Source organism: Mycteria americana, chromosome 4 (genome assembly GCF_035582795.1).
Source record: "Mycteria americana isolate JAX WOST 10 ecotype Jacksonville Zoo and Gardens chromosome 4, USCA_MyAme_1.0, whole genome shotgun sequence".
NCBI lineage: Eukaryota > Metazoa > Chordata > Aves > Ciconiiformes > Ciconiidae > Mycteria > Mycteria americana.
The window spans coordinates 50412656-50440001 of record NC_134368.1 but is presented as its reverse complement, the minus strand read 5'-3'; the positions used below and the strand labels follow the sequence as shown (position 1 = coordinate 50440001).

Sequence of the window (27346 nt, the reverse complement as noted above, 5' to 3'; positions counted from 1 at the left end):
CTGACTGGCAGATGGAGCTCTCTATGCATACTTCTGTTTCTCCCTTTCTTCCCCCTCTCTTCTCCTGTACCTAGAAACCCTTGTCGTAGGTCAGGGTGGTGTGAGCTAGCTGCTTAGCTGCTGTACAGAATCAGGAAAAAAGGCCCTGCCTGAAAGGGCTGATGACTGATTTGTGTGAATCTCACTAAATCCAGCCTCTAGTTCAGTTGTTCTTCAGTGCTAATGGAAATAATTTCTCATTTACATGGACAGAACTGAGATGAAAATCAGACTCAAAGTTGCCCTTTGAAAAGATGTAGGGTTTGTCCCTAGGACATGATGTATACCTAGCTGCTAAGAAGAGTCATCCTGGGGTGTTCCTGGGTACTGACCTAGGCTGGTTGTGGAAGCAGCTCATACTGAGGTGACTCCAGTATCTCTGCCCTGTCTTGCATTGTGCCACAGCTTCAAACCACTGAGCAACAACAAACCTGAAAGTCTGTAGGGATCTAGTGAAATTAAACAAAGTCCACTAAAAATGGATAAAAAAGTCTCTGGTAAGGCAATTGATTAGATTAACAACCTGGCCCAGTTTCTTCATTCTCTTTCTAGGCATGGAACAAAGAAAAGACATAGACTTTTATTCCAGAAAAAGTCACTCTCCAGTGAGACAAACAAATTCTCCCCAAACTTTGCTGGTGACAGAAGGTGGCAGGGAAGGGCAATTGATGAACTGTTGTGCAGATGTTTTCAGAGCTGTTAAGATTTATGTGTGAAGACTGTTCAACTGTGAAGATGCAGTGTTTTTTGTAAGGAAGAAACTGAGGTCAGTGGGAGATAACCTCCTCAATTTCTCTTCCTGTCAGTGTAAGCTGGTTTCAGACCTAAGAGTAAACTGCAAATTAGCCAGCTGCAGTTCTTGGGTAGTACAGTACTTGGTGCAATAAACTAGGCTGTTTTTTCTACATGCATTTTTTTTTTTTTCTGGAAATAACATGTCCAAGTCTATGACTGGACTGATACAGGAAGATAAAAATCATCATGTGCAATAAATATGACATGAGTCCTGGGTTATACCATTTAAATGCTCACATTTAAATATTTTGGTGTTGGGCAATTACCGTGTTTGTGTTGATTAATTTGATGTTTTGTGTCTATGTGTTTGAGATTCCTAGTAGCGCTGCCAGGGACTATTGTATCTAAAGATGCAAATAGTCAGCATGAGCTTTCAAGTATCAGGCACTACAGCTAAGGGATGTTTATGGCTTTTGTCTTCTGAAGGCAATAAAGGCTTTGAAGGAACGATTTGTATGGAGCCTTCAAATAAAAGATAGTGGAATAAAAGGCTGTTTTACTTCCTGTGAATGTGGAAAAAAACGGAAGAAGAGTGCTGTGTTTTTAGGATACTAGAGAGAGACAATTGATAAGGTCTCAGTGTTTTAAATTAGTCTGGTGCTGAATATTTACTAGCTAAGTAAGGAAAAAGATACTATCAGTACTGGAGAAGAAAGTGACACAACTCTTGAACTTTAAACTTTAGTGAATTTCAACAAAGTATTTACCTTATGTACTTACTAAATGACTTTAGTTCTTGACAGATAATGTTGTATTAAAGAAAATAGTGGGATTATAATGGGGTTTGGAGGCTATATACTTTGAGGGAAACCAGACTATTAGGACAAATTTTTCCACTTGGCTTAAGCTGTTACACTGCGGGGCTCCTGTCATTAGAGACTGAGGTAGACCAGACTCCCTCACTGGGTTGCCATCTTGTTCCACCTGAAATGTGCCCTGCTCTTGTACCTCCCTCTGCTAAGCTATCCTATAGCTATTTATTTCCAGGCCTTTCCCTTCCTTAGACAAATGCACACTTGTGAAGTTGACCAAAAGTGGAGGGAAAACTTCTTGACGTTATGCCATTATCCCAGTTTTTAATGATCCATGGCCATCTTGAGACATTTTGTCATTTCTGTACTGCTTTTTAAGGTCACTACTTAACCAAGATAAGCCAATATATTAATTGAGTAGATGTTCTGACACCCAGATCAGCTTGCAGGATTCATAAATTATCAGAGGACAGGTCCAAATCTGTCTGAAAAAGCCATTGAGATTAATTGTGAAGATGAAGCACAATATAATATTACACAGTACAAGCCAAAGCAAGGTGAGGTGCAGAGAGTTAGGCAGGGCTCTTACATCAGCAGTGAAACTGCCCACAGTGCAAGTGAGAGGACTTGCTGAGAAAGCAGCAGTATGCAAATGCTTTTCTTCTTGCCCGCAGTTTGCAATTTCTTACTCAAGTCTTACTTTTTTTTCTAGGACTTTCATTTAAAAGAAAAAAAGTTTGACCCAGCTTTGGGGGATCTTAATCTTTAGCCTCTTTTTGATTGCTTGTAAGTGATGTTTCTATGCAGCTCTCTTAAAATGGCATACTGGTTGCACACCTTGTGCAGCTGATGGGGTGTGGCCAACTCTACCTACTCTCAGGACAACTTTGTTCCAGTTATCCAGGGAATGGACTGCTGAATGGAGGCTTTTTGCTGTGTGAAGAGCAGTGGGTTGCATTTTGGTGTTAATAACATGTTCTGTTAAATTTGAAGGCAGGAGTTGAAGAGGAAAAAATGTAGAAGGCTCGGCAATGATGTTTAGCTGTTGCAGGATTCATACAGGCAGAGAGCTCTAGCTGTATGGATCAGGCTGAAGGCCTAGATAACTTTTTGCCTTTCTTATAGGCTGTGTTCCCCTCCTCAGTCTTTCTGTTTCAGTCTCTCTTATTTATTTTGTTTATTGCCAGCTAACAATTCTCACTTGTTATATAATGCTGAATGCAGATTGTTTGAACCAAGATCTGCATCTTGACTTGTTTTTATGAGGTATCTGGTACATAAAATAATTAACAATTGAACTGACAACTCAAATAGAGAAGTCCTCCTGGCATAAAGACATAATGCAAATGTTAATAGCTCTTATTTCAAAAGCAGCGTTGTCTTAAGCCATAATAGGGAGTAGATATCATTTAGGATACCTGAGTAGGTTACTCAGACTTGGGAAGAATTCTGAAAGTGAGACATGAATTCAACTTAAAAAGCTCAATGCTGTGCGTGATAAGGGACCTGGGTATGTGAAAGCTAAGCATTGCACACCTGGCCCTTCAGAGTGGAAACTTCTGCTTCTGATCCTTGTACTTGGGTCACTGTGTAGATCAGCAAGTCTTTGCCTGGATGTATCATTGCAAGGTGCAAATAGGTGCCTATGCGATGGGAATTTACAGAATGCTGCAAAGGAATGATTTCTGTCTGAGCTGCTAATGCAGCTGTTTCAGTATGGTGAATGGTTGGATTGTAAGCCTTTTGGGGCAGAGAATGTCCTCTTGTGTAAGAGGCTCCAGTGTTCTTCAAGGTCCCATAGTCCTGTTGAAGAGTAACTTACAACATGCTATTTGGCTGCTTTTGTGGCAATGCCACATGTGGAATTAGGATTTGGTGGTGGAGGGGAAGAAGTAGGGGAAGCACTAAGGGCTTAATTTTGACATGTGACCTAGTTTTGGGTTATCAAGCATTGGAACAGGCTGCCCAGGGAAGTGGTTGAGTCACCATCCCTGGAGGTATTTAAAAGACGTTTGGATGAGGTGCTTAGGGACATGGTGTAGTGGTGGTCTTGGTAGTGTTAGGTTTATAGTTGGACTCGATGATCTTAAAGGTCTTTTCCAACCTATACAATTCTGTGATTCTGTGATTTCTGCATGCTTTTTAAAAATTCTCTGCAGCACTCTCTCCTCTGTCAGCATATAGGATTATGCATTAAAACAGAATTAATCCCTCATTGCAAAACACACAGGCTCAGCATTTGCCAGGGCTTTGCTGAAAGAAAGACATTGTGGTCTCCATCAAAGAACGGCAGATTCTTGGCAGAACCTTGTTCCATTTGTTTCTGAGAGTGAAACAGTTAATAAATCAGTCATGCACCATTGCTGGATTAGCAATCACAGCCCCAAATGCTAATAACTGTTCTCACTCTTTCTCCCGAAGATTACCCTTAAATCCTATCAAAGGACAAGATGCCTTTTGCCTTGCCTGGCATTAGCACCCTAGTGACCTACAGCCAAAGTCAATAGTCAGTAAACTAACTCTGACATGGTGAAAGAACAGTTTGCCTTAACAAGACCCACAGTTTCTCCTGTGGTGATGGTTTTAGTTTCTGCTGTCAATGCCTCCACTTTTTAATTTTTCCTTTGTTTTGTGGTTGGGTGTTTTTCCCCCCCCCCCCCACCTCAGCCAGTCTGGCCACATAAACTGAAGCTGAACAGAAGGAAGTTTGCCACAATGAATCACTCAAGAATCTGTTGTGGGGTCGCACAGGCTGGGGGAGTTTTGCAAGGCTGAAGACCGTGGCGGAGCTGGAACCAAGAAAATGAGGAGAAGGTAGGTACTTAACAAGTTCGTTCTTTCTTGTTAATAGAGCAGATGAGCTTATTTACCTCTTGTCTGTAGCTGAATGTGGTCTGTAAAACTGCCTGCTCCTCTTGGTCTGAAGGCAGAGAAACGGCACCGGAGACAGGTCATAAATTGATGAGAGAATTCATGGTCTGAACTCTCCTTGTTTGCAGTTTCAAAGGAGAGTTGCTTAAAGTTGGATGTTGGGCATATAAAATATTATAACACTTCTTTGGTTTTGCAGTGCTCACCAATGAAATGGCTTGGCTCTGCAAGGACTCCTTACTTTACCTTATACCTACTCTGTGTTTATTTTCATGCCATTTGTTCGTTATCCCTGGGATTCATTTACAAAAACACAGGAGTATTTTATATGCAGAAAACATACAAAAAGTAAGATTACACCTAAGTTATCATGCGTATCATTTTTAAGGAGTAGATATTTTAAAAATAATTGGTTAGAAACCTACAAGATATATACTAAAATATTTGAATAGTAACTTATATTCTTATAGTTTCATTATGTTTTAGTGCATGAAGGATTCATGTTAATGTATCTGTTAAATATTTTTCTCACAACCTTATTTTTTTGCTAATCTGTTATTAGATTTAAAGAATGGTCTGGAGATTTTAAATCTTCTTAGTACGCAGACAAAGATAACAGGATATAAACTGAAAGGTATAAACAGTGTTTAAACTTTATCTTGAACACACAACCAGTGATGCATGATTGTGCAAGTAACTTTCAAGTGCTTCGCACTAAATATGCAGCCACAGTACGTTTTCAGAGATCTAATTTCTGATATGATCAGCATGGTTGTCTTTTGGAGCGAACTGTTAGATAAATAAATGGGCTAGCATTCAGATCAGGGCTCACTGTGTCTGGCTCTAAGGCATCAGACTGTTTCATTCAGAACTATTATTTCCTTGAATCATAGAATGAAGTCTTCACCAAAATTTTAGTTTATAATATATCTTTTCTAGAGACTGCAAACAAAAATGATGGAGGGGGGAGTGTGGGTGGGGCCAAAGTGAGAGCGCAAAGACCAGTGCAACTGGACAAAGAAGAGAGGTTAAATGTTTGAGCATAGAACTGAAAAGTAAGAGGAGAAAATTATTTGAGTTGAATGGAAAAAACTGTGTGTAGGGAGAGCAAAAATGTAAAAAAAAAAAAAAAAAAAAAAAAAAAACCCAAACAAAAAAAAAAAACCAAAACAAAAAACCCCAAACCACAACAAACAAACAAAAAACCAACCACAAAAAAACCAAAACAAAAAAACCCCAAACAACCAACAACAAAAAAAACCCCCACAAAATCCGGGAGGCACCCAGAAATCAAACTTTGGTTTGTACCAAGTACTCCCTTAAATGAAGACCTAAATGGGCCAGCTCACTACCGCTTATTCCTCTGTGGACAGAGTCTCAGCTCACAGATGACTTATATCTAAATGTAAAGGAACAGATACTTTTAATTTAATCGAAAATTCAGGTTATGGGCTCATCGTTGTGAATGGAGTATTTCAGTGGCTTGCAAACCACCTCTTCCCTTTCTGGTTTTCAAACTGTGTTTTTCTGGCTGCTTAAAATTGTGCTTCTTGGTGTGTTCACTGACAGACTTGCTGCCTAGCTGTGACTGTTGGTCTCCCAGCAGACCATGTACATGGTCCCCACTGCTGTCATGCCAAGCAAAAAACATGGCACAGGAACCAGAGGGCTCACATGAAGTTTCTGTAATGCTGGGTTGCCTTCTTGCAGCCTCAGATCACTTGCTGTGTGAAGTTTCATTTATTCTCTTTGGGTTTCAGCTTCTCCTCAAATTTGGTTAATAAAATTTTGCTTGCTATATAAAAAATGTGGAGGAAAAGCAGTGCAAGTGCAAATACAATTATATAGCAGCTACTTGGGAAATGGTGTAACTATTTTAGATGAAACATGATTAAGAAAATGGAAAGGCCTTAAGACTTTACACTGATAGTTTTCAGTCCTTCTCTAAAGCTATGAAACCCTGTAGTGTTCAGGGCCTTTCAATTTTTTTTTTTTTTTCCCCAAAAGCTTAAAACTTCTTGGCTTCTTTTAAAACAAAAGGGAAATTACAAAATTTTTTTTGGTAGCATACCACTACTGTACACTTGCATTTTTAAAAAGGAAGAAATTAGATGTGCTGTGTAAACATTTGCATCTTAGCTTTTACTATGGCATGCAAACCTCGTGTCATGTAAGGAAAGGTTGCTCAGAGAATAGTAGACTCTAAGCCCTGTGGCCACCAGGAAAATCTGAATTCAGTTCTTGCTTTGCCACAGATTTTTTTTTTTTTTTTTTTGGTATCACCTAGGGCAAGATGCTTTGTCAGTAAGGTCTCTCAAGACCTAGGCTACTTCTACACAGGGGCATCGCAATGATGAGTACGTAAGGGATAGTGAGCTGCTTCACTATTGCTCTGATGGGAACCATGTGAGTACCTACAATAGTCACCCCCTCTCCCTGCAGCAGGCCCTGCCCTGAGGAAGGTGGCTTCATATCTGATTAGATGATGAGTAATATTTCAGTGTTGTGGGTTGGTCCCCAGGCTAGTATTCAGTGGGCAACAGGAAATCCTATGTCCACAAAGAACCAAACATGAAATGCTGAGCCATATTGCCAAGCTGGAGAAAGATGCAGTGCTTCCATCTTGTGACGTGTAGTGTGTACTCAATGATGTTTATTCATCCTCCTCAGCACAGCCTCAGGACACTAGAATCCTGAGCCATGACTAGGTTTTAGAGGTGCTGCAGTAATACAAATGCTACTGCTACCACTAACCAGCTCGATTTTGTTTTAATAGCGGTCTTCTCTGCAAAACCACAAACCCAAGTTAATTACACAAGGCAGGGGAATGTGGAATTATTACAATCATTAGACAAGGATAGCAGCCTTGGTCCAGAAAAACAGCTTTAAGCACAACTGTGCTGGAGAAAGTTCAGTCCAGCTCATTAACACCAAATGTTAAGATCACAGCCAGCTCCCAAACTGTGTTTTTAAAACTGCCTCTCCTACTGGCTACTGTTGTCTGAAGATCTGTGCTGCCTCTGCTTGATAGCATCTCCTTTTCCTCTCCTGCTCAGCCAAGCTGAGACCAGCAGCTCCCACCTAATGGTGACTCTACCCTCTGCACCTGCCCTGGGAAGTCAGGTTGTAAACCTCCTTGCGTTCTCTTGAGAGAATTTCCCATCTAATGTGTGCTTGCGTACTGATTTGTTTGGATAAACATGGGTAGAGGAAAACATATGTATGCCTGTCGTTGGGGTTAGTAGTTACAGTTTATTTATGGCACCTTCTAGTTCTTGAAATTCTCTGGGACTAATGGATCTCTTATGTTCCAATAATATTTAAGTCAGCTCTATCTGCAGAAGCTGATTTTCCAGTTTTTCTTCTTCACCTATGTCCTGGTTTCAGCTGAGATAGAGTTAATTTTCTTTATAGTGGCTGGTATGGGGCTATGTTTTGGATTTGTGCTGAAAACAGTGTTGATAATACAGAGATGTTTTAGTTGTTGCTGCACTAGTCAAGGACTTTTCAGCTTCCCATGCTCTGCCAGGTGCAGAAGAAGCTGGGAAGGGACACAGCCAGGCTAGTTGATCCAAACTGACCAAAGGGCTATTCCATACCATATGACGTCATGCTCAGTATATAAAGCTGGGGAAGAAGGAAGGGGGGACATTTGGAGTGATAGTGTTTGTCTTCCCAAGTAACCAGTACGCGTGAGGGAGCCCTGCTTTCCTGGAGATGGCTGAACACCTGCCTGCCCATGGGAAGTAGTGAATGAATTCCTTGCTTTGCTTCGCTTGCGTGTGCGGCTTTTGCTTTACATATTAAACTGTTTTTATCTCAACCCTCGAGTTTTCTTACTTTTACCCTTCCGATTCTCTCCCCCATCCCACCAGGGGGGAGTGAGCGAGCGGCTGCGTGGTGCTTAGCTGCTGGCTGGGGTTAAACCACGACAACCTATTATGAGTACTGACCTGACAGATTTGCTCTGCCAAGTGAGACACCTACTGGATTTTACACCTGCTGCTCCCTTGCCTGTTTAGAAGCTAGGCTGGATATGACTGCTATCACACTGCTGTAGCCAATGACTCCTCACAGGGCTGAGGTTAGTTTTTTGAAGCAAATAAAATTTGTAGTCACCCAAGTTAAATCAATCAGAATGGAAATTTTTAACTGCGGCCGTTCTAAAGATCAGTACAGGATTACTATTGATGAAATGTAATCCCTGATTTCTTAAATCTCCTAAGAGCAGGTTGCATCTACAGTGGCATCTCCTTGGTCTCAAACAGCTGTGAGACAGCAATTCTTGGGCTTTAATGTGAGTCAGTTCTCACTAGGGAAGGACAGTGGTATCCCTGAATGGATGCTAACTTTGAAGAAATGGGTACTGCCCAGCTGTCCACAGCCTGTGGACTCCAGAAACATTTTATTGGTTTGATAGTGATAGGAGCAGAGGAAGGTGATATAAGGCTGAAGAGGAAAAAGATCGAAAGAAAAAAAGAGAGGGAATGACTTGACAACTGCATGGAGGTGAGGAAGGATGCCTGAGGGAGAGAAGTAAGCAATAGGGATGCATTTCTTACAAAATGGGATAGATGGGATTAAAGAAACTCTAGGAAAATAATAGTGAGGAAATGTAAAACATGGTTATATGTAGTAAATATGAGTGTAGAAGAGAGAGGGCCTGAGAGGAAAATGAGAGTGCAAAAAAGAGAATGTGTAATGAAAAAGGTCTTGCTGAGCTGTCAGAATGCCCCTGGAGGAGAAAAATGCAAAACTATAAAGAATTGAGTATTATGACAAGCCTGAGGTGAAATACAAGCCCTGGCAACAAGGGAAATGAAGCTCTTTGGAAGAAGGAAAAAGTAGGTTTTCAAATAGAATACAAACTACACGGATTTAGAGTTAATTTTAAGTCATATGCTATTGACAGCTGGTTGATCAGGTATTACGCTAAAATACTTACATTTCCTTTTCCTGGGTAGAAAAATCACTGAGAAGGTTAAAGTACTGTAGTTTTTTAATAGCCTTTTCTACAAAAGGTCTCCCATTTTCATTACCACCACTGGATGGTATGGTGAATGACCCAGAGAGCCTACCACCCAAGGACTTCAATTTTTAGTGGGTCTAGCTTCCTCAATATGGGTATGCCTGCAGCATGACAGAGAGGAGAGGTGCCCCAGATGGCTAAGGCAGGCTGAATGTAGTTATTGTTGCACTGTGGTTGAAGCAGCACAAGCCTCAGTGTGGCCTGCATGTGTCTGAGTAAAGTCTGAGAGCTGAAACTTATGCTGTTGTCATTACTCTTCTTTCATGTGTACATCAGTAGCAGTCAGGTGCAGGACTGTAGTGCAGATGTGTCAGGATTGAACTTCTTAAATGCAAGAACAATGTCAACATTTATAAAAATGCACTAATCAAAACATTTAATGTTCTATGTAGTTGCTTCTGCTTTTCCACCTGCTGACACAGCTTTGTGTCTCACTAGTCCTGGCTACTGCTAGGAAACCATGTGCCAAAAGAAAACACCCCATTTTAGCAGGGCTGACTACTGAGGGAAACCTGAGCTCCTGAAAGCCTTCATTCACTTTAAATGGAAAACATAATCTGGGAAGTCTAATTTTTGCTGGCAGAAACAAGAATACAGTCAGATGATCACCTGATCCTCTAGCACAGTTGAAGGTCATAAAAAGGACGTTGTTGGAAATGGTTTCCTCTGTCTCTAGCTGAAGAACAATGTTTCTTGTAGAAGAGGAGTTGCTTTATTCAGCAAAGTTTTCATTGAGATCAAAAGATTAATCTTCAGGTAGCTCAAACCTCTTAGCGTAATTGATTCTAAAAATATCTGTTTAGAACAAGACTTGGAATATAACTTAATATTGTTTCAAGTAAAAGGGGTAAAGCTCCAGTCTAGTTCTTCATGAATATAGTAAGTGGTGTGTATTTGTTTTGCCATTTTAAAGTAACTTTTTTTTAGAATATCTTATCCCGAACTCTGTAATGCATCTGATTTATGCAAAGCAGCTTACATATGTGCCAGTGGAGAACTTCAGCTGTTATTCTGAGTTCTTTACCTTCTCGGTACGTGTTAAGTCTTGTATCTCCAAGAATTCATCAAACATTTGATGAATCAACCAAAATTCATCCCCAACATTCATCAAACTCAAAACACTATCCCTGTGCTTGAAAGTAGAAAACCATCAGCCTGTGTCCTCTTACCTTGTTTATAAATTTTTATTTTTTTAAGCCCAGATGAAGAAAAGAAAACCAAAAGGTCAGAGAGCAAAACAGAAGTTATTAGATGATTGAAAGACTCTATATACAGGGTGACAAAGAATGCAGGCAAAATAAAACCCATCAGTTGAAATTGGAAAATTTGCTAGGCCTAAAATATTAGGCCTAAAAGTTACAGAGAGAGGAGTACAACAAAAGCAACTTTTATTTGTTTCAGGTCTTTGGAAAATTTTATTACTAGTTTTAAGGGTCATTGCTGCAAGTTCAACCCAAGAAAAAGTGTTATTTGTTCCTATTTCTAACAAACCACATTTGATGAGACTCTGGAGTACTGTCCTCATAATAATCCCCTTGTGTATTATTCTTGTTGTATTTCTACACAATAGCTCTTTAATGTATTGCCATGCCAACATATGCCTTTCTATTGAGAAGTTTTCCACATACAAATTATTCTTGCTACTTTTGTTGAACAAGCTAGCCAGGCGGTATAGCTTGTTTCATTTACTCATTTACACTTGCTCTGAAGGAGAAATGTCTTTGAGGGTTATGGAGTCTGACTCTACCACTGACTTTCTGTGTGACTGTAGTCTTAGAGACATGGGACTATGTATTCAAAAGTGTTCTTCAGATCTGAGTATTTAGCTTGAAGTGTTAATCTTCAGGCTCTGGTAACATTTTCAGAAATGCTAAATGCCTGCTGTGATGACAGGATTGTTCAGGGGAACACCACTACCACTAATACTCAGTCTTTTCAATAGCTTAACCCTGGAACAAAAACATTAGGACACTCGGAGAAGCCATTTTGGACCAAAAAAAAAAATTTCTTATTTCTATAGTGCCTCAGTTGCCTTCAGTAGTGAAGCGCAGCCAATTCTTATCAGCCACCCTTGTAAACCCTTTTAAAATGGATGAATGAAAGTGTCTGAATAGGTGCTTTGTCTTGAGCCTGATAATAGCAAATGTTCATATTGTGAGTCTCCTACTACTAAAAGCAGCTTTAACGCACACTTTCACAGAGGCCCGTGATCAGTAACCTTACCCAAAACTTTGTTGTAGCCAGGAACTCATCCTTCTGTGAATGGTATAGACATTGTAAGTAAGGGGACTATCACATGCCTTTTTGTTTTTATACATATCATCTGACTGGACTGGGAGCACAGAGCTCTAGCTCTTGAGCTGAAATAATAGTAGCAAGCTCCATTTTATGTTGTCGTAAGTTAGGATTTGTACCCGTGACCACCCTGTGGCATCATTTCTCTCTAGTTCTGATAAATCAAGTTCACCCTCAATGCTTTGGAGGTCTAAAGACCCTTAGCAGACTGAGCTAGATCAGCTGTGCCAGATACCTAATGCACTCTGTGTTCAAGTCCTGTCTGTGCCCTCCTTCTTGAGAGCACCTTACCCATCATTGTGCTTAGCTCTTGTTATTTATTTTAGTGTTTTTAGTTTCCATTGTCCTTCTGTGATATTATTGTGTATTCTGCACTCATCGCTACAGAAGAACTTGCAATATGAGGAGAGGTGGGTCATAAGCATCTTCCTTTGTATATTTAAATTCATGCCAATCCCTCCTGATATTCTGTTCCATAGTTCAAGTATGTCAGCTAAGAATGCTCAGCCCTGAGCTCCTGACAGTTTTTCTTCATAAGCTTCAGATAGTTTCAGTATCTGCAAGGCCTGTTGTTATGGTAGTGGAGTGCTGCAAAAAAAATTAAATGGTTTCCATATAGCCAGGTCGTAATAATTAAAGGTTCCTTTTAGGTTAGGAACAAGAGCTTAAAATGTGTGTAGTTCCACTAGATGGAAGCCAGCAGGAGCTCCACAGTACTGAAGTTAATGTGCTCTCATAGCTTGCTTGGAAGGCAAGCAGCAGGAATCCAGATGCTTGCAGTAGGCCAAACTGGAGATACCTAAAGACACAGATTATGATCCCCCCATCTGAAAGGAATAGGGGTGCAGCCTCCAGATTGCATATTAGCTGAAGGTGGAAGAAAAGCCTCAATATTTTTCCTGCAGGCCATTAGCATGGATCTGCTGCTGTCTTTTTAGCCACTGTTGCTATGGAAAATAGTGGTTAAGGCTAGCAAAATAGTGGAAAATGGAACTCTTGTAAATATAATAACAATTAAATCATTTTAATTCAACGTTCTTGAAGAATGTGGTGGCTCTACTATTTGCCATCTTTAATATTTGTACAATGGTGGAATGGTCATGGAGATGTTTGCAAATCCCAAAAGATTAGTCATGGAAATCCATTCTCTGTTGTTTGCTGTCAATTATTTTCCATGAAAGTTTCAGCCACCCACTCAGCAAAAAAGGCAATGGATGAAAAGCATACACATAACTCAAATAGTCAATAGCTGGTATGTTCATAAGCCATCAGCATCTGCAAAATGGGCCACCAAACTGTTTGGCAAAAGCATACAGGGACAAACTGTGTTCCTCGACAGTGAGAAATATTTGGGAATGATTGTGAATTAGAGAAGATCAAAATTAGTTTCAGCTGGCAAATAGCATTCAGCCAGCTCCAACTCTGGCACTTAAAATCTCAAAGAAGCTAAATTCCTGGAACTGTAGAAAATAGTCTGCCTGTAGGGGATGTATCTGATATAAAGATAATGCCTCTTTTTAGTCAACCTTATATAGACGTGCTGAGAAGATTCAGTCCAACCAACATCAAAAAATAAGAAGTCTCATTTTCTGCTGCTGTGCAACTTGTCCATTTGCATACAAATGTCCAGCACTATAAAGACTGGAGCATCAAAAGTAAAGCTCATTATTACCTAAAGAAATCTACAGGGAAAAACATTAAAGCTACTTCAGTCTGGTTACAACAATGTGCTTCATGTCAGTTTGATGTTGAATCAGTGTAATCTTTCAGCAATGGGATATGACAGAGTGATAAAAGCAAGAATTTTTTTTCTAACAAAGCAGTTGCTGGCAAATTAAAGGCCAAGTATAGTATTGGAAAAAGACATGTCATGTGCAGGAGGAGGTATAAGATGAGATCTCTAATAGACCACTTTGGAGCTCTTCAGACATCTGAAATCATAGGGCTGAGGTAATGTGTAAGAAATTACGCAGACCCTCTGTAGTGAGGTGATTCTCACCCTAGTTATAAACCGCTTGATCCATAGGGACATGTAGGCATCCCTTGGTGGATTGAAGCCCTAGTGCCTATATTGATTATTGGATAGAAAAGAACTTTCTGTGATGTTATGGCTTTTGTAATTCATTCAGGTATTTTACAGAGACTGTTGAGATGATACGTAAATAGGATATAATAAATACACAGATCTTGGAGCTACAGTGCCTTTACCATACTGGATGTTCAGCACTGTGTAAGCACAGTATAAAAATCTACATATCACAGACAGGGCTGTTCTGTTTCTTCTCTGAATGTTTCATTGCTTGGCTAAGTTAATTGTACACAAGCACAGCATGATGTTCCTTAGCTGCTTCCTTTCAAGCTGAGGGAAAACACTTGATAAAGGACAAAAAGACTGATTTGCAGCAGATTAGTCAAAGCAAATCCCATTTTAATTGGAAAATGTGAAGGCATTTCTTCTTATTTAGTCATCTTGCCTGCCAAATTTGTGCCTTCTATCTCCAACCATTTCAGCACAAGTCTTTTTTACATTCTTTGTGTGTGTTTGTTTAGAAATGGAAAAGTTTATTTTTCATACTGCAGAGTTACTGAACTGCTTTTGCTTAGATTTAATGTTTGTCTCTTTAAAGACTAGCTGGAAATTACCAGCTTGAAATGTGAGTTTCAAAGCTCTTCATAACTGATACTATAGTATTATCAGGAGATAAGGAGAGATGAAAGGAACTTTCAATAGGATGTTTATTCATTTTGGTTCTTAGTTAATGAAATTATTCTCTTTGAGTGTTAGTTACCTACAAGGAGGACTCTTTCCATAAGGACTCTTTGCTGGCTTTTTGGACATCCAGGCTGTTGTCCCAGGATAGTATCCTGTCAGTAGCTTCCAGTGGCTCATTTGTCTTCGTTTACTGGAAGCTACCTTACCTTTACTTGTGCTAGTGTGACTGACTTCAAACCTAGATCTGTGAAAAGGTCCATTTAAAAAGGAAATAAAATATGTTCACATTTCAGTAGGGCCAACCCATTTTGCAAGTCTGTTTTGGAGTGCAGTCACACGAGTTGTTGGATTGTGCAGGGTATTAACTTCTGCCAAGGGGCTGTGGCTGTGAGGAGCAGAGCTAGGAACCTGTGGCAGTGGATATTCTGGAAGGAACAATGACAAGGAACAACAGTCTGAAAATACAGATTCCCTTTAGAATTACAAGGGCAGTATTCTTGCCATTTCTGCAGACTCCTCTATGAGTATTTTCTCTTATTACAATGAAGGAGCTAGTCCCTGCCTTAGGTACTTCCACGTTCCAGTTTTGCTAGAAGTATGTTTTACATGCCCTACATGTCATGAAGCAGTTGAACAGGTTATACCTAAACTTGGAAGAAAGAATATATAAATAGCTGGATTTTATTCTTTTAGCATCTGATCCAAAGACCTTTTAAAGGTAGTAGAAAGTTACGACTGACTTCAGTGAACATTGAATCAAGCCCTAAACCAATAACTCCTGTTCAGTGATATAGTCATTGAAAGGCTCTAATCAAGTGGACAGAGATGCTTTTGTAAAGGATTCCAATCATCATATGCCTCAGCCTGGTTCCTTATCCTAGGTCCCTCAGCAGCATGACTGCTTTCATCTCTTTGGCTAGCTTTGCAATAGCCTGAAGCATCATAAAATCCCTCAACCCTATGCCCTTTGTTGTATATAAGCGTATTCTTTGACAAACTGCCTGGAACAGACATACTTCAGCTAGCATTTAAGTCTATCTAAATAGGAATGTTTTGTGGTTCTTTTGTTGCTGCTGTTCTTGTTTTGTGTGGGAGGATGATATGTTTTGTTGATTTAAGATGTTTCTGCAATTTTAGGGACTTTTTAGTGGTGCATTTGGTGTTTGAAAGCAGCTGGATTCTTTTATCTCTAAACTTGCCAGATGGAATTTATTCCACAAAACCTTTGGTGTGTTCCAGAATATGCTGCCAACCCTGATTTTTTTAATAACTCCGTAGCTTTTTTTCTTGTGCTGTCATCTTGTTTTCCAGGTATTTTTGGTATAGAATAAAAGCTTGAAAAACATATGCATAAAGCGGGCACATTTCAAAAAGAAGCCTGAGTTTTTGAAGAAAGATGGGGTGAGGGACAAAGGCATATCAGAACATAGACCTGCTGGGCATTTACAATCAAATGTAGATCAGCAGTTTCATGCTGTGGCATGCAGAGAAATCTCAGAATTCACTTGTAGCTGGTAACTAAGCACATGGAAATTGTTTCTGTGAAAATGAAAAATCATTAAATACTGCATTGCCCATGCAGTGAACATTGCCGTTTTGTGGATCAGTTTTCTATGCCAATCGTTTTTATTTTGTTTGGATTGGTCTTTTCAGTAGGGGTCTAATTCAGAGCTCCCAGTGAAACAGGAAGGAATCCACATTCTGAACATTTGGAATGTCACCACAAATATTTCTGAGTACTGTAAATGGAAAGTCCAAAATTGTTAGACAAGAATTCTCTACTCAAACATGATACCGAGTACATACATAACTACAACTCATGAGCCCCATAATACATAACCTTTCAAACCTTTGTTTTTCTATTTGTCTGGATGTTTGTGTTTGTATTGATAGCCTTAGGAAAGAACAGTGATGATAAGCAAGCTAGTAATGCCCCCTAAAGAGGGGAAGCAGGGGAAATTGCTGCCTGCATTGCAGTCTTGTCATACATTGGACTTCTGGTTGATGACTACTTTTTCAGAGGGAGAAGTATCTTTTGTCATTGCTGGGCAAGGAATAGGAACATTCAATACCAGGGGATGTTCAAAACATTCCCGATGCACTTCAGGAATATACGTGTATGTATCAGGTTCTTGCTCAGTGCTGCCTGGCCCAGATGGAGTACTATGACATGAATCATTGAAGAGGTCTGGGTGATAATCAAGGTCCTGGCATTCTCCCCATAGGTCTCTTGCATGCTGGGATATCTCCAGCTGACGTTAATCAGATGACATTTCCTCCACAGTGACACTCTGCACTGCCAGCTTTCCACCCCAGCAGAACTGCTTAGAAAAAGGAGGTCCTCCTCACTTTTTCTTTATTCTGTATGATTACTTGTGGTGGGGTACTGGCACCTTGAAAATGGGTCCAATACCTATGTCTTAATGATCATCCACACCCATCAGAGCAGAATGTTTTATTTATTGCCAGCTAACCTAAAATCCCCCGTAAGATAAAAGTGGAAGGATAATTTATTTACATAAGCCAAATATAGACAGCAAAGTTAGTAGGTGCAGAGGCAAGCCAAAAGAAATAAAAGTAAATCTTTATACATACCTGTATTTTAGCTCATCTTCAGCTAACAAATAGTCAGAATATTTTGGTGCTTTATGGCTGGGATCCAGTTCTTGGACAAAACCTACTGCTTTGGATTTAAATGTCACTATAAAACCTCTGTTCAGGGGTTACTTGTATGTGATAACTGGCCAAACTTTTCTCGGAATTCTGTTCAGATTCAAGCATTCCCTGTCTTTCTCTTTGTGTTTTCCTGTAATTAATCACTTTCTTAGAGGTCAGTTGGAGTATTCTCATACAGGACAAGTGACAGTTCACCTTACTGTAGAAATGCTGATATATTTCAGATGTTAGCTAGACAGAGTCATCTCCTTTGCAAATGGCATACAGGCTAGTTGCTTCACTGGACTACAAACCATTACCTCAGTGCAAGATAAAAATTTTCGGCTGATTGATGCTCAAACCTCACAACTGTGTAGCTCTTCACAAAGCCATATCCTTATACACGGTACAGGCATGAAAAAGAGGTCAGAAGTTAGGTACATTACCAATTCTTGAGGCTCATCATGCCAATAACCAGTGTCTTTGGTGAGACAGTGGATTTGAGGTCAAGGATTCCCAGGCCTTGAGATAAAATGACAAGTTATTTTCTGAACCAGCAGACAAAAAGGGATGGAAAGGATTTAACTTTTTAATCAACTTTTAAGGTGCTGCGTACAACTTTTAAGGTGCTGCAATCAACTTTTAAGGTGCTGCGTACATCTACAGAAACATTGTTACCAGTGACAGAAAAAATGTTTTTCTTGCTCTCTTTAAACGTGCCCAGGATAAAAGTAGATTATACATAATTTAAGGAAGATGGGGGATGGGGGAAGATTGCTTTAATTGCTGCTGAGGAGTAGAGAATATACAAGTTTTTTTGGATAAAATGTGACTTTGTTGGATTATTCAGCAGTAAAGTGTTCTCTTCATCCAGCAGGTATAAAAGTTAAGTCTGTGCACTGGTTTTCCAGTGTGAAAAAGTTAGCTACTGTAGTACTGTGGTACATGATGGTCTATCACAGAGAGGATGTAGATCAGAGGTCAAAATGAAATGTGACTGTGAAGACCCTTGACCACTACTTTGTAATAGCTCCACTTAATAACATTACATGTGAGAACAAAAAGATTTCTTTGAATTAGTAGCTCTACTCTGTTCTTTATTACCATATGTAATTTCAGCTATACCAGAGGGACTGAATGTTAGTGGAACTATGCTAATGAGAGAAGAAAATGAAAAATAACGCCTATCTTGACTTTAGCCTGTGTGTATATATATATGTACTATTTTCTAATTTCTTTGCATATGTGCATAGATAAATTACTTGAGAGCTGCTTAAAAACTGTGTGCAGCACAGCATAATTGATAGGGAAAAGAGTCTTATGAAAACCTTGGATTTTACCCATTAGTGTTTATTGTAACTTTTTTGTTTGCAATGGAAAAAAAACTTTTTTACTTTCTCCTTTGCTCTTCTTCAGACTATAGACCCACTTCTTAAATATTGTGGATGAAAACCCAACTCCACTGAGGCCTGTAGCAAATATCCCACTGACTTCACTGAAACCAAGATTTTGCCCTGAATTTATAAAGTGGTAAAGCACTACTAAACCACACACACCATAATACACACCCAAAATGCCAGTGGTTTCTTTTCAGGGATTGGCAAAAATGCTGTTGCGAGATCATGGGGTATTAAACCAGTGTTTCTGTTGTCAGATATCCAGCAGAACTTTTGTTGGTATGCAGAGGAATGTTATTAAACACTCCACTCCCAAAACTGTTCTTAATGTCAAATGGACAGTGTACATTTTTACATGTTACTTTGGGTTTTAAATATATTTGCCTATTTGCGGTGCTTTGGAGTTTGCCTTTTATGAATACATGAGATTCATCTGCAATTGCCTAAAAAGTCAGTATTGTGTTTTAGCATGGTTTCAAAATATCACAGTTTTGTGTATGAGCATGCTGTAGGATAACCAACCTCTGAAGATCTCTGTTACGAGCTTCTCCAATGCATTTCTGACTTTTTTTCAGAAGAACTTTGTCTAGACATAGAAGTAGAAGAATCCTTAGTGCTAAGACTTCCAATAAGGGCAGTTAACTAATTCCGTATGACACCTTCTCCCTAGGAACTGAAATAACTTTGTGTAGATCACTGTACATTTCAGAAAGTGGTACTGCCCGTCGCTTCTGAATTGATCTAGATATAAACTACTCATGGCAAATCAAAGAGTCTGTAATTAATACCAACTCCAATCTGTAATGATCTGCCCAAGAACTGAGCACCACGGTAGTCGTACAGACTGGAAGTGACAGAGGCAACATGGAGCTATAATAGTGGAGCTTCCTCCAAACAGTTTACTAGGACATGTGAAATAGATGTAGATGCACTGTGGCTGACGCATTTAAGACTGTTGATGTTTTTTTTTTCTTGGGTATACTGTGATTGCCCAAAATTATGGGCCTTCTTATGGATATGTTCAAACCAAATTGCTTTTTATAAAGGACTTTGCTTATAGACTACACTGTTCATCTTGTGTCTCCATATTTAAATAGATTTTTGTGTTTCATTCACTGAATTAAAGATGATTACTTCCTGCAGTGACTTAATACAGAAGGGAGACTCTCTAAAGGTGTAGTTCTCCTTACAGTCAAAAGATGGTAGTACAATTTCTATTCCAAGTGGCCTAGCAACAGAGTAATAGCTATGCATCCATTGTTTGCATTTATAGGAAGGGATACGGCAACAAAAGAAGGGTGAGAATCTGTAGATGAGCTCACAACAACCAGTTGTTTGTCAGGCAGTGGTTGTGACCATGATCTTCTCTAGTAGTCAGTAATTCTGAATGTGGCAATGATGGCCAGGTTTAATTGGCTCTAGCGCAGCTATCGAGTCAGCTGGTGCCAGGATGGACACCTGTAGTGAAAGGCTTAGGGGAGTGAGAGAGCACGAAATGAAAATGTCCTTCTCACCATCTCTGATGTTTTCAATAGTCTCTGAAAGCAACAATTGATGTAATTAAAACAGCAAGTTTAATTAGGCCTAACTATTGATTAGTATAATGTTAATCTCAAAGTATTTTATAGTGAGGTGCAAATAGTTCATAGCAAAAAATGGTGCTTCTGTGGAAAAGAGTACTAGAGTTTCCTTAATTTAAGAAGGAGAGAAGTCAGCATGCACTAACTGCCCAAACAGAGATTTAAGACAGGCTGTTCCCTGAGAAATGTGGGCTCTTCCCATCACATTTTATTTTCTAGGAATACAAAGCAAATAAGATGTTGATGCTAAAGAAAAGGAACTATTATCTGTTTTTTTCACTAGTCAACAATGGGATTTCAATGCTCTTTTGTCTGTAATGAATCCTGTTAGAGCAGTTGTTTGCTTGGGCATATTGCTGATTGTAGCAGAACCTGGAAAACTTACTTTACAAAAGGGATACATGATGTTCTTCAGCAAAGTAGAATCATTTAGGATCTAATGTTCCTAGCACAGAAATATTTAGATGCATAGGATACTGCATCTGAGCTGAGAAAGCAGGAACATGGCTGCACGCAGTGTGTGCAAAGATTGTGATGGAACATTTGTATCCTTGAATAATATAGCGAATACCTCTGTACACACTGAGATGCTACTGTGAATCTGCTTAGAAATAAGACGAATAACTTGAGATCCTGTAATACAAGTACTCTGCTTTTAGATGGGTAATATCTACTTCAAGAATTCTAGTTCTGCACTGCAGTGCCTGTAAAAAAATCGTGCTTAGTCCTAACAGGTTAAGCCTAGGCACCAGAATTAGGCACCCTATAGAGTCAATGAAGAGCCTTCAGGCTCAGCATAGAGGCAGCCAAAAGAAAACAGTGAGCACAGGACTTTGTCCAAATTTTCTTGCTTTCAGGAACCAAGGTGCAGTTGAAAGCCACACATTATCACATTTTTCTACTGAGGATTCCCTTACGGGTATCATCTACTGCAGCAGGACTGTATTTGGAGAAGGCAAAACAAGTAGTGTTATTTTTCAATTCTCTGTCTTCAGATTGAAGGGTACAATGAGATATATTGCCAAAAAAGCTGTGCGGGTCAAGGCAGAAGCCTGTTTCTGGGGTGGATATGAGAGCATTATGCTGCAAGACCAAAGGTTTGTTTTCTTTTCCCTGATTTTAGGCTCAGCCTGGGAGCAGGAGGAAGTTTGCAAGTCCTAGAGTCAAAATATTGGTCCCAGATACTGGGATTATCTGAGAGCTGTCTAAATAAATCTGTATTATCTAGGGAAAATGATGGTAGGAGCAGACTCACACCTTTGATTCCTTCCCACCAAGCCAGAGCCCTCTCACTTCTAGAAATCAAGGAACTCTCTGTGTATGGAAAAGGACTTCTGCAAAATCTGAAGGAGAGAAAAGATACCGCTAGCATACATCACTGCAGCTCTTTCCTCCCTCTACCAACAATCTTCATCTTAATTCACAGTGACTTCTGCAGTGACTTCTGGTTGTCTCTGGGAATTCATTTTTTCAGGCATGGCATAGCGTGTGGTTCCTGAATTATGAGTAATCCACTCAAATAGCTGATTTGGGCTGGAGTGCTGGAAAAGATTGCTAATAAGTGTTTTGAATAAGTGCTTTCATCATTTCCATTCCACTTGGAACTCCCACATGCCTAGAAAGTTATTCAATTCATTCTAAATTGGAGGTAAAGCCATTAAAAGATCTAACTAGCTAAATGTGTTAGTCACATTGGAATATAATTCTTCTGGTGGATAATTTTGGTTTGTGTGTTTTAACTTGTTTCCTTGTATTTAACAAACATAAAGTCATTCCAAGTAAGTAGTGCTGTTTCTGGAAGTCCCTGGAGTCTGGAGACATCCATTTCAGTTCAGAAGTTCTAGGGCACAAATGGTGTCACAGCAGGCAACAAAGTGTCTCCGTGCTGACTTGATGAAGCAGGAGAGCTAAAAGTAATTTTTTCTTGTTCTTTTTTGAGCTCCCCAGGCTAAAAGGGCTAAATGGAAAAGTCATGAATGCTGGTTATGGTGATGGTGTTGAGGTACTAAAATGCAGGAAGAATAGAGAAGGTGGACAAGGCAAGGACCAAATTGTGCCACCAGCTGCTCATTTGTTTTCCAAATAAAACTATGTTTGACTTCCCTTTTATAGATATATCTTCCTATGTGTATACCAACACCTCAGTTCCATCTGCTGTCCTGTAGTAACTGTAAGCAAACCAAACAATTTTATTTAATAATAAAGGCAGGGTAGACCCCTGCGAACAGGACTCTGCATATATGGTGTTCAAGAGGCTTTTGCTAGGTATAACGTCATTAAAATGTGTCTAGATGTGGTTGAAATCACTAATGGCTGTTAAAGGCAGAACCTGCAGCACTGAAAAAGGTCTTCTATGTGACTAAATCCATGAGACAGCTAAGAAGCTGTGCTATGCCTCTTGGATGCAGTGCTCTCTGGGCATGAGACAAATTCAACAGCACTTTTTTCTCTTTCAAACTTATGTCAATAGATACAATCCAGATCTTAGCAGAGAAATATGGTGGAAACTTAGATAATATTCTGCCTGAATTAGAAACCCTCTGTTCTATGGAAGCTTGAGAATTTTTTCCTGTTTTTCAATTATAATGTTAATGGTTATGTATCTGAATTTCTTGCCTTTCTGGATGAAGTAGTGAGGCACAGATGAGGCTTTCACCTTTCACTTCTATGCTGCACTCTATAATTTCAGATGGTCAATGACAAATTTTACTCTTCTCTTTGTTATTATCTCAATGCAGCCTCCTGTGCTGTAGCTGTATAGACCCAGTGCAGCTTCTTTCTACTCTATCCATTCTGCACTTACAAATCAGATCAAGACTGCTGGCTAACATTCTTCTTTTGATCTTATGGGGCTTTGTTGTTTTTGTTTTGTTTTGTTTTGTTTTATTAAGTTCAAAAGCTTTTAATTTCATATGCATTTTATTTGAATAGTACAGAAAGATTCAAGTAATGCAATATTAAGTGGCAATATTTCAGGTAGGATCAATTTATTTGGTCTGGTGATGTAAGAGAAAATCTGGAAGCATTTGGAGTATTTAGGATTGAAAAAAGAAATGTTATCATGCAGTCTTTGTTTAGAAACTTACAGATCCACCACCCTGTAGAGCAAGGAAAATCATCAGGTTACAAGTAGATAGTAGAACTAGGAGACTGTTTTAGGCCCAAGACAACCTTGCCACGAGCACAGACAACTCAGAGAGTTCTTGACATTCTGGTATAATAATACTTGACCCAGTAAATGGGGAACCATTCTCAAATATTTCTTGAAAAAACAATCTTAAATGATGAGAGCTATAGACTTTGCATAGGAAAAAAGGCAAGATATCCTGACTGGGATGGCCTGTTGAGTTCCTACATTGGCCTTTTGCAGGTCTCTTGATTTTTTTTCTACATTGCTCAGCCCTCTTAGGAATAGACAGACTTGTATTTAGCTATTCAGAGGGTTTATTTGAGGTGAAGCACCTTGTTTAGAGGTGGTGCTTTGCATCTTACATTGTCATAACATGTAATTTCACAGAGCAGTCTATGTTCCACTCTCCAGGCAGTTGAACATCATCTCTGCTTCTTACCCTAGGGAGTGACTAGCTCATTGGCCATGTCATGCAATCATATCACAAAAACCTTGGGGACTGTCAGTGTTTAATCTGCCCTTAATGAAGCCTGCCAGATCAGCTTACACTATTTGTCACTATTTTCTGGCCTGGCTGCCAGAGCCTTGGCAATGATTTCTGCTTCTAAAACAAGGAAAGAAATAGGCAGGCCTGCAGTTGGGAGCATTAACTGAAATTGAAATCCATGAGAAACCCAGGCAGAAATCCACCTTTGATCTGTTTCCTGTGTGTTCTAGGCTAGATGAAATCAGATTAGTTTTAATCCCCATAATGACTATTTCCTTGGCTGAACTCAGGCAAGATCCGTGCAGGGACTGAGGCCAGATGTAGGGCCTGCCTACTCTCTGGGGTAGACTGGAGTTCAGGAACCCTCAATCTGGAAAAGTTGCAGTGGAGTGCAGCCTTGTGCACAGCACTATGGCTTATTAGTGACCATGCACAGAGCCAGACTGTGTGTTTCTGCACTGAACTCCCCAGCATTTCTGGTTTATGAGTCAGTATGCAGATCCCTGCAAGCTCAGGTGGCCCTGCTCCCACATTGTAGACATGGCCTTAAGTACCTAATGGCCGCCTTAAACACTTCAGGCAGAAATGTTGGTCTTTGAAACCTGCCATGTAACTGAGGTGTCTGGAGATGCTAAACAGCAGCAAGGGCTGAGCAACTGGGCATCTCCCTCATACCTAGACACATCAGGGCCATCACAGAAGACACTCTGTGCCTGTCCTCTCTGAAGCGGGTAGTCTGGCAGAGCTCAGAAAGCGCCTGTTGAACCCCAGCAAAACAGCTCCTGCCATCAGGGACACAGAAACCTGATTCTACTCCTAATGAACAGCCAATTACTGAAGCGGAGATTGAACTTTCAAGGTTAGTGCCTTAAACAGCAGCCTGACTACTAGGCTACACAGTGGTCTTTGTTCTCTCCCTCACTCCCTTTGTTATTTAGTAATATCAGGACAGCAGCTTCAGAAAGATTTCTATCTTAGAATAACCTAAAAAGATATGATTAAATAAGGGAATGTTGGTTAAACTTTCATCTGGCTGCTATGAGATTTGAGCCCCGATCTGTCATCTCTTGAGTACTGTTATTGCCTCTCATCTCTTCCCCAGTCAGCTTTTGTGAGAAAGGGAAGTTAACTCAGGAGAATGGGTATGTATGAATCCCAGTTGGAGATGGGCATTTTCCTGCAGCCCAGATGAGGATACCAAGTTCATGGAGAGCGTTTAAGATCATAGCATTTTGCAGCAGCTAAGTTAGGCAGCTCTGTCCTAATGTGCTGGCTTTTGTGGGTGTCATTCCTGTGGATTGCTTAAGCACAGAACTCTTGGCAGGGGGATCTGCAGACTGCAAGGCACCTTGTGGTTAGGAACTGACACCCCTGCCTGTGCCTCTTTGTGAATCTGTCTCTCCCTTTGTTTACTGTTAAGATTTTTTCCTCATCCAAAGTGTGTCAATCCAAGTAGTTACAAAGGAGGACCTTTTCTCTGTAATAGGACCATGGGAGGAAAGAGATTGCAGTATCAAAAGCAGTATAAATCTGATGAGCAGTCAATACCCTGGAAATATAAATAGCTTGTCTATGTAAAAGCCTAGCATGAGTTAAGTGAGGTGGTGTGTCGACTAGAGATTTCTTTTGGAATAAGTAATGTAATATTGTACAAAGGGTTTCTATTGACACTTCTCTCTATCTCTGAGCAAAGCCATATGTGATATTGTGTTGCTAATATATTTTTTCATAGGCTTGATGTAATGACACAGGAAAAGATGTTGGAAACATATAATAAACACTGCTGGAATGGGTGGATGCCATTTTAAATAACCACTGGAAATCTGCCTTTCTCAGCTGTATGGTAGGCTGTAGGGTTGCTATCGTGTTCAGTGACATGCGCCAAACAATGTCCAGGTCACAACAGCTCAATTACATTTTCTTCTGAGTCTATTCACTGAGAGACCATTATTGCAGATCCTGGGCTGTCAAGAGAAGCTTGGACTCCTGGAATGAGCTAACTCCCTGCTGGAAGGAAACTAACAGCAAGTTCACAGGTTACAGCTGCATCTCTGTGTGCCTGAGTCCTGCTGTGAACGCAAATCTTTCTTTTGTTAGTCTAACTGCCTTCTCAGCAGTATCTCAGCCAAGTCTCTTACAGTGTGATCAGAAATCTGGGTAATTTAGGATCCCCAGGTAGCTAAAGGCAGAGTTTAAGGTAAGACATGTAAGTGATGTAGGTTAACTTACTGGAGGTACACTGGTACTAGTGAGATGCCGACTCCTGAGGCTGGTTACCAAACACCCTGTCCTATGCTTGAGGAAGTCACAAGTGTTCATGAATTGGATATGCACAGACTATTTACATAGATAAATGGAGAGGGATCCAAGTTCATTCTGCTTCCACGCTGAGCTGGGTAGATGTTACTTAGCTCAGTCCAGAAGCCATGTAACCATGTTGGCTTTTGCTGTGCTATGCTTTTCCATGTTGGGAGAGTTGCCACAGCTGTGAAAAGTAGTTGAGCCTTCTCATTCTATGTCAGATGTTTGCTTCTTTTTTTAAAATAAGCTATTAACTTCATTGCTTTACCTTGTTATAATATTCATTTCTCAATTTGTCCCTGTTGCTATCTTTGTGCAATGTACTCTTTGAAGTTCAAGGTTTTACATAGCAAAAATGTCAGAACTACATGAGTTTAAGTGACAGCTTAGCTCTTTCTAATCTGCTTAAGGAATCTTTTCATTTTAGTGCTTTTCTTTTTAATATATTGTCTTTTCTGGGGCCACTAAATATGTGTTTCACTAGACATTGTCTAATTATTGTGTAATTTTGTATATAAGATTAATTCAGAAGTGGATGTAGGTGTTTTGTTGAAAATATTTTCTAATTTCCATTTTTTTAGTTTTAGAGGGCAAAAGATTGTAACGCATTGTGGTTGGTATGTCCTGTGGATAGAACATGAAAGCCCCGCGGTTCAAAAGTCAAACGTCAGTGAGGCCCGACTCCTGTCCAATGTTTGACTAGGAATGTGGTATTTTGATAAATCATAAAAGTTTCAGTCATGTAAGGTGCAGAGTGTGTCCTGGTAGTGCTGAACTTTCTCAACTCCAATTGAAGATAACACCACGCACCAAATCTTTGTTTTTCTGTGTAAAAGAGATAATGTTTAATGCTTTCACATCTTCATATAACACTTGAGTTTCAAAGACAAAAAGGTGTGTGTGCACAGCCTCTGACAAAATACTGCTCTGTGTGATTGTCAGAGTATATCTCCTGTATAGGTCAGTTTGGGTATTCAGTGCAATTTATGGAGCAGTTTTCTTCTTTAATTTAAAAGCCAAACTTTTCCCAGTACAGGGAAACCCCTTTGAGGGATTTTGTATTAGAGAATGTCCCATCACTTCTGGCACCAGCAGGTTATTTGTGAAACCCTGGTCTTGGTTCTTGAACACCTGCTTGGAGAAGCAACATCCCAAACACCACCTCACCTTCAGGCAGCATGAGTCTCCTTTGTAAAAATGTCTCCACTACACAAGAAAGGAACATAAATGCTGTGGGGTTTGAAGCAATGCTTCCTGCCTGCTTTGTCCCACCTGGAGAGCCCCTTTGCACAGTGGAGTGTA

At 39.9% G+C, this 27346-nt stretch overlaps 1 protein-coding gene across 2 annotated transcripts in view; it reads left to right on the top strand.

Moving 5' to 3' along the window:
- The first annotated feature begins 4381 nt into the window (after positions 1–4381).
- Positions 4382–27346, top strand: part of TRIM2 (tripartite motif containing 2) — a 116100-nt gene continuing 93135 nt past the window's right edge. Inside the window, exon 1 of one of the 2 annotated variants that reach the window (XM_075500443.1) lies at positions 4382–4400. The gene's annotated coding sequence lies outside the window, so the exon portion shown is untranslated. Of the gene's footprint in view, positions 4401–24324; positions 24603–27346 lie in introns of those variants that run through there. The other variant, XM_075500442.1, reaches the window with a different exon arrangement.